Genomic DNA, 7500 nt, shown 5'->3' on the forward strand with positions numbered 1-7500 from the left:
AGACGTCTCACTCTGTTTAGTTTATAAAGACGTCTCACTCTGTTTAGTTTATAAAGACGTCTCACTCTGTTTAGTTTATAAAGACGTCTCACTCTGTTTAGTTTATAAAGACGTCTCACTCTGTTTAGTTAATAAAGACGTCTCACTCTGTTTAGTTAATAAAGACGTCTCACTCTGTTTAGTTTATAAAGACGTCTCACTCTGTTTAGTTAATAAAGACGTCTCACTCTGTTTAGTTAATAAAGACGTCTCACTCTGTTTAGTTTATAAAGACGTCTCACTCTGTTTAGTTTAATAAAGACGTCTCACTCTGTTTAGTTTATAAAGACGTCTCACTCTGTTTAGTTAATAAAGACGTCTCACTCTGTTTAGTTTATAAAGACGTCTCACTCTGTTTAGTTTATAAAGACGTCTCACTCTGTTTAGTTTATAAAGACGTCTCACTCTGTTTAGTTAATAAAGACGTCTCACTCTGTTTAGTTAATAAAGACGTCTCACTCTGTTTAGTTTATAAAGACGTCTCACTCTGTTTAGTTAATAAAGACGTCTCACTCTGTTTAGTTAATAAAGACGTCTCACTCTTAACGTCTCCTGTTTAGTTTATAAAGACGTCTCACTCTGTTTAGTTTAATAAAGACGTCTCACTCTGTTTAGTTAATAAAGACGTCTCACTCTGTTTAGTTAATAAAGACGTCTCACTCTGTTTAGTTTATAAAGACGTCTCACTCTGTTTAGTTTATAAAGACGTCTCACTCTGTTTAGTTTATAAAGACGTCTCACTCTGTTTAGTTTAATAAAGACGTCTCACTCTGTTTAGTTTATAAAGACGTCTCACTCTGTTTAGTTTATAAAGACGTCTCACTCTGTTTAGTTTATAAAGACGTCTCACTCTGTTTAGTTAATAAAGACGTCTCACTCTGTTTAGTTTATAAAGACGTCTCACTCTGTTTAGTTTATAAAGACGTCTCACTCTGTTTAGTTAATAAAGACGTCTCACTCTGTTTAGTTTAATAAAGACGTCTCACTCTGTTTAGTTTATAAAGACGTCTCACTCTGTTTAGTTTATAAAGACGTCTCACTCTGTTTAGTTTATAAAGACGTCTCACTCTGTTTAGTTTATAAAGACGTCTCACTCTGTTTAGTTTATAAAGACGTCTCACTCTGTTTAGTTTATAAAGACGTCTCACTCTGTTTAGTTTATAAAGACGTCTCACTCTGTTTAGTTTATAAAGACGTCTCACTCTGTTTAGTTTAATAAAGACGTCTCACTCTGTTTAGTTTAATAAAGACGTCTCACTCTGTTTAGTTAATAAAGACGTCTCACTCTGTTTAGTTTATAAAGACGTCTCACTCTGTTTAGTTTATAAAGACGTCTCACTCTGTTTAGTTTATAAAGACGTCTCACTCTGTTTAGTTTATAAAGACGTCTCACTCTGTTTAGTTTATAAAGACGTCTCACTCTGTTTAGTTTATAAAGACGTCTCACTCTGTTTAGTTTATAAAGACGTCTCACTCTGTTTAGTTAATAAAGACGTCTCACTCTGTTTAGTTTATAAAGACGTCTCACTCTGTTTAGTTTATAAAGACGTCTCACTCTGTTTAGTTTATAAAGACGTCTCACTCTGTTTAGTTTAATAAAGACGTCTCACTCTGTTTAGTTTATAAAGACGTCTCACTCTGTTTAGTTAATAAAGACGTCTCACTCTGTTTAGTTTATAAAGACGTCTCACTCTGTTTAGTTAATAAAGACGTCTCACTCTGTTTAGTTTATAAAGACGTCTCACTCTGTTTAGTTTATAAAGACGTCTCACTCTGTTTAGTTTAATAAAGACGTCTCACTCTGTTTAGTTTATAAAGACGTCTCACTCTGTTTAGTTTATAAAGACGTCTCACTCTGTTTAGTTAATAAAGACGTCTCACTCTGTTTAGTTTATAAAGACGTCTCACTCTGTTTAGTTAATAAAGACGTCTCACTCTGTTTAGTTTATAAAGACGTCTCACTCTGTTTAGTTTAATAAAGACGTCTCACTCTGTTTAGTTAATAAAGACGTCTCACTCTGTTTAGTTTATAAAGACGTCTCACTCTGTTTAGTTTAATAAAGACGTCTCACTCTGTTTAGTTTAATAAAGACGTCTCACTCTGTTTAGTTTAATAAAGACGTCTCACTCTGTTTAGTTTATAAAGACGTCTCACTCTGTTTAGTTTATAAAGACGTCTCACTCTGTTTAGTTTAATAAAGACGTCTCACTCTGTTTAGTTTAATAAAGACGTCTCACTCTGTTTAGTTAATAAAGACGTCTCACTCTGTTTAGTTTATAAAGACGTCTCACTCTGTTTAGTTTATAAAGACGTCTCACTCTGTTTAGTTTAATAAAGACGTCTCACTCTGTTTAGTTAATAAAGACGTCTCACTCTGTTTAGTTTATAAAGACGTCTCACTCTGTTTAGTTTATAAAGACGTCTCACTCTGTTTAGTTTATAAAGACGTCTCACTCTGTTTAGTTAATAAAGACGTCTCACTCTGTTTAGTTTAATAAAGACGTCTCACTCTGTTTAGTTTATAAAGACGTCTCACTCTGTTTAGTTTATAAAGACGTCTCACTCTGTTTAGTTTATAAAGACGTCTCACTCTGTTTAGTTTATAAAGACGTCTCACTCTGTTTAGTTTATAAAGACGTCTCACTCTGTTTAGTTTATAAAGACGTCTCACTCTGTTTAGTTTATAAAGACGTCTCACTCTGTTTAGTTAATAAAGACGTCTCACTCTGTTTAGTTTAATAAAGACGTCTCACTCTGTTTAGTTTAATAAAGACGTCTCACTCTGTTTAGTTTAATAAAGACGTCTCACTCTGTTTAGTTAATAAAGACGTCTCACTCTGTTTAGTTTAATAAAGACGTCTCACTCTGTTTAGTTTAATAAAGACGTCTCACTCTGTTTAGTTTAATAAAGACGTCTCACTCTGTTTAGTTTAATAAAGACGTCTCACTCTGTTTAGTTTAATAAAGACGTCTCACTCTGTTTAGTTTAATAAAGACGTCTCACTCTGTTTAGTTAATAAAGACGTCTCACTCTGTTTAGTTTATAAAGACGTCTCACTCTGTTTAGTTTATAAAGACGTCTCACTCTGTTTAGTTAATAAAGACGTCTCACTCTGTTTAGTTTATAAAGACGTCTCACTCTGTTTAGTTTATAAAGACGTCTCACTCTGTTTAGTTAATAAAGACGTCTCACTCTGTTTAGTTTATAAAGACGTCTCACTCTGTTTAGTTTATAAAGACGTCTCACTCTGTTTAGTTAATAAAGACGTCTCACTCTGTTTAGTTTATAAAGACGTCTCACTCTGTTTAGTTTATAAAGACGTCTCACTCTGTTTAGTTAATAAAGACGTCTCACTCTGTTTAGTTAATAAAGACGTCTCACTCTGTTTAGTTAATAAAGACGTCTCACTCTGTTTAGTTTATAAAGACGTCTCACTCTGTTTAGTTTATAAAGACGTCTCACTCTGTTTAGTTAATAAAGACGTCTCACTCTGTTTAGTTAATAAAGACGTCTCACTCTGTTTAGTTTAATAAAGACGTCTCACTCTGTTTAGTTAATAAAGACGTCTCACTCTGTTTAGTTAATAAAGACGTCTCACTCTGTTTAGTTTATAAAGACGTCTCACTCTGTTTAGTTTATAAAGACGTCTCACTCTGTTTAGTTTATAAAGACGTCTCACTCTGTTTAGTTTAATAAAGACGTCTCACCTCTGTTTAGTTAATAAAGACGTCTCACTCTGTTTAGTTTAATAAAGACGTCTCACTCTGTTTAGTTAATAAAGACGTCTCACTCTGTTTAGTTAATAAAGACGTCTCACTCTGTTTAGTTTATAAAGACGTCTCACTCTGTTTAGTTAATAAAGACGTCTCACTCTGTTTAGTTAATAAAGACGTCTCACTCTGTTTAGTTTATAAAGACGTCTCACTCTGTTTAGTTAATAAAGACGTCTCACTCTGTTTAGTTAATAAAGACGTCTCACTCTGTTTAGTTTAATAAAGACGTCTCACTCTGTTTAGTTTAATAAAGACGTCTCACTCTGTTTAGTTTATAAAGACGTCTCACTCTGTTTAGTTTAATAAAGACGTCTCACTCTGTTTAGTTTAATAAAGACGTCTCACTCTGTTTAGTTAATAAAGACGTCTCACTCTGTTTAGTTAATAAAGACGTCTCACTCTGTTTAGTTTATAAAGACGTCTCACTCTGTTTAGTTTATAAAGACGTCTCACTCTGTTTAGTTTATAAAGACGTCTCACTCTGTTTAGTTAATAAAGACGTCTCACTCTGTTTAGTTAATAAAGACGTCTCACTCTGTTTAGTTTATAAAGACGTCTCACTCTGTTTAGTTTATAAAGACGTCTCACTCTGTTTAGTTTATAAAGACGTCTCACTCTGTTTAGTTTATAAAGACGTCTCACTCTGTTTAGTTTATAAAGACGTCTCACTCTGTTTAGTTAATAAAGACGTCTCACTCTGTTTAGTTAATAAAGACGTCTCACTCTGTTTAGTTTATAAAGACGTCTCACTCTGTTTAGTTTATAAAGACGTCTCACTCTGTTTAGTTTATAAAGACGTCTCACTCTGTTTAGTTTATAAAGACGTCTCACTCTGTTTAGTTTATAAAGACGTCTCACTCTGTTTAGTTAATAAAGACGTCTCACTCTGTTTAGTTTATAAAGACGTCTCACTCTGTTTAGTTAATAAAGACGTCTCACTCTGTTTAGTTAATAAAGACGTCTCACTCTGTTTAGTTAATAAAGACGTCTCACTCTGTTTAGTTTATAAAGACGTCTCACTCTGTTTAGTTAATAAAGACGTCTCACTCTGTTTAGTTAATAAAGACGTCTCACTCTGTTTAGTTTAATAAAGACGTCTCACTCTGTTTAGTTTAATAAAGACGTCTCACTCTGTTTAGTTTATAAAGACGTCTCACTCTGTTTAGTTTAATAAAGACGTCTCACTCTGTTTAGTTTAATAAAGACGTCTCACTCTGTTTAGTTTATAAAGACGTCTCACTCTGTTTAGTTAATAAAGACGTCTCACTCTGTTTAGTTTATAAAGACGTCTCACTCTGTTTAGTTTAATAAAGACGTCTCACTCTGTTTAGTTTAATAAAGACGTCTCACTCTGTTTAGTTTATAAAGACGTCTCACTCTGTTTAGTTAATAAAGACGTCTCACTCTGTTTAGTTAATAAAGACGTCTCACTCTGTTTAGTTAATAAAGACGTCTCACTCTGTTTAGTTTATAAAGACGTCTCACTCTGTTTAGTTAATAAAGACGTCTCACTCTGTTTAGTTAATAAAGACGTCTCACTCTGTTTAGTTTAATAAAGACGTCTCACTCTGTTTAGTTTATAAAGACGTCTCACTCTGTTTAGTTAATAAAGACGTCTCACTCTGTTTAGTTAATAAAGACGTCTCACTCTGTTTAGTTTATAAAGACGTCTCACTCTGTTTAGTTTATAAAGACGTCTCACTCTGTTTAGTTTATAAAGACGTCTCACTCTGTTTAGTTTAATAAAGACGTCTCACTCTGTTTAGTTAATAAAGACGTCTCACTCTGTTTAGTTTATAAAGACGTCTCACTCTGTTTAGTTTAATAAAGACGTCTCACTCTGTTTAGTTAATAAAGACGTCTCACTCTGTTTAGTTTATAAAGACGTCTCACTCTGTTTAGTTTATAAAGACGTCTCACTCTGTTTAGTTTATAAAGACGTCTCACTCTGTTTAGTTTAATAAAGACGTCTCACTCTGTTTAGTTAATAAAGACGTCTCACTCTGTTTAGTTTATAAAGACGTCTCACTCTGTTTAGTTAATAAAGACGTCTCACTCTGTTTAGTTTAATAAAGACGTCTCACTCTGTTTAGTTAATAAAGACGTCTCACTCTGTTTAGTTTAATAAAGACGTCTCACTCTGTTTAGTTTATAAAGACGTCTCACTCTGTTTAGTTAATAAAGACGTCTCACTCTGTTTAGTTAATAAAGACGTCTCACTCTGTTTAGTTTAATAAAGACGTCTCACTCTGTTTAGTTAATAAAGACGTCTCACTCTGTTTAGTTAATAAAGACGTCTCACTCTGTTTAGTTTAATAAAGACGTCTCACTCTGTTTAGTTAATAAAGACGTCTCACTCTGTTTAGTTTATAAAGACGTCTCACTCTGTTTAGTTTATAAAGACGTCTCACTCTGTTTAGTTTATAAAGACGTCTCACTCTGTTTAGTTTATAAAGACGTCTCACTCTGTTTAGTTTAATAAAGACGTCTCACTCTGTTTAGTTTAATAAAGACGTCTCACTCTGTTTAGTTAATAAAGACGTCTCACTCTGTTTAGTTTAATAAAGACGTCTCACTCTGTTTAGTTAATAAAGACGTCTCACTCTGTTTAGTTTAATAAAGACGTCTCACTCTGTTTAGTTTATAAAGACGTCTCACTCTGTTTAGTTTAATAAAGACGTCTCACTCTGTTTAGTTAATAAAGACGTCTCACTCTGTTTAGTTAATAAAGACGTCTCACTCTGTTTAGTTAATAAAGACGTCTCACTCTGTTTAGTTTAATAAAGACGTCTCACTCTGTTTAGTTTATAAAGACGTCTCACTCTGTTTAGTTTAATAAAGACGTCTCACTCTGTTTAGTTTATAAAGACGTCTCACTCTGTTTAGTTTATAAAGACGTCTCACTCTGTTTAGTTTAATAAAGACGTCTCACTCTGTTTAGTTTATAAAGACGTCTCACTCTGTTTAGTTAATAAAGACGTCTCACTCTGTTTAGTTTATAAAGACGTCTCACTCTGTTTAGTTTAATAAAGACGTCTCACTCTGTTTAGTTAATAAAGACGTCTCACTCTGTTTAGTTTATAAAGACGTCTCACTCTGTTTAGTTTATAAAGACGTCTCACTCTGTTTAGTTTATAAAGACGTCTCACTCTGTTTAGTTTAATAAAGACGTCTCACTCTGTTTAGTTAATAAAGACGTCTCACTCTGTTTAGTTTAATAAAGACGTCTCACTCTGTTTAGTTTATAAAGACGTCTCACTCTGTTTAGTTTATAAAGACGTCTCACTCTGTTTAGTTTATAAAGACGTCTCACTCTGTTTAGTTTAATAAAGACGTCTCACTCTGTTTAGTTAATAAAGACGTCTCACTCTGTTTAGTTTATAAAGACGTCTCACTCTGTTTAGTTTAATAAAGACGTCTCACTCTGTTTAGTTAATAAAGACGTCTCACTCTGTTTAGTTAATAAAGACGTCTCACTCTGTTTAGTTTATAAAGACGTCTCACTCTGTTTAGTTTATAAAGACGTCTCACTCTGTTTAGTTTAATAAAGACGTCTCACTCTGTTTAGTTTATAAAGACGTCTCACTCTGTTTAGTTTAATAAAGACGTCTCACTCTGTTTAGTTAATAAAGACGTCTCACTCTGTTTAGTTTATAAAGACGTCTCACTCTGTTTAGTTAATAAAG

Source organism: Echiichthys vipera, assembly GCF_963691815.1.
Source record: "Echiichthys vipera genome assembly, chromosome: 14".
Classification (NCBI taxonomy): domain Eukaryota; kingdom Metazoa; phylum Chordata; class Actinopteri; order Perciformes; family Trachinidae; genus Echiichthys; species Echiichthys vipera.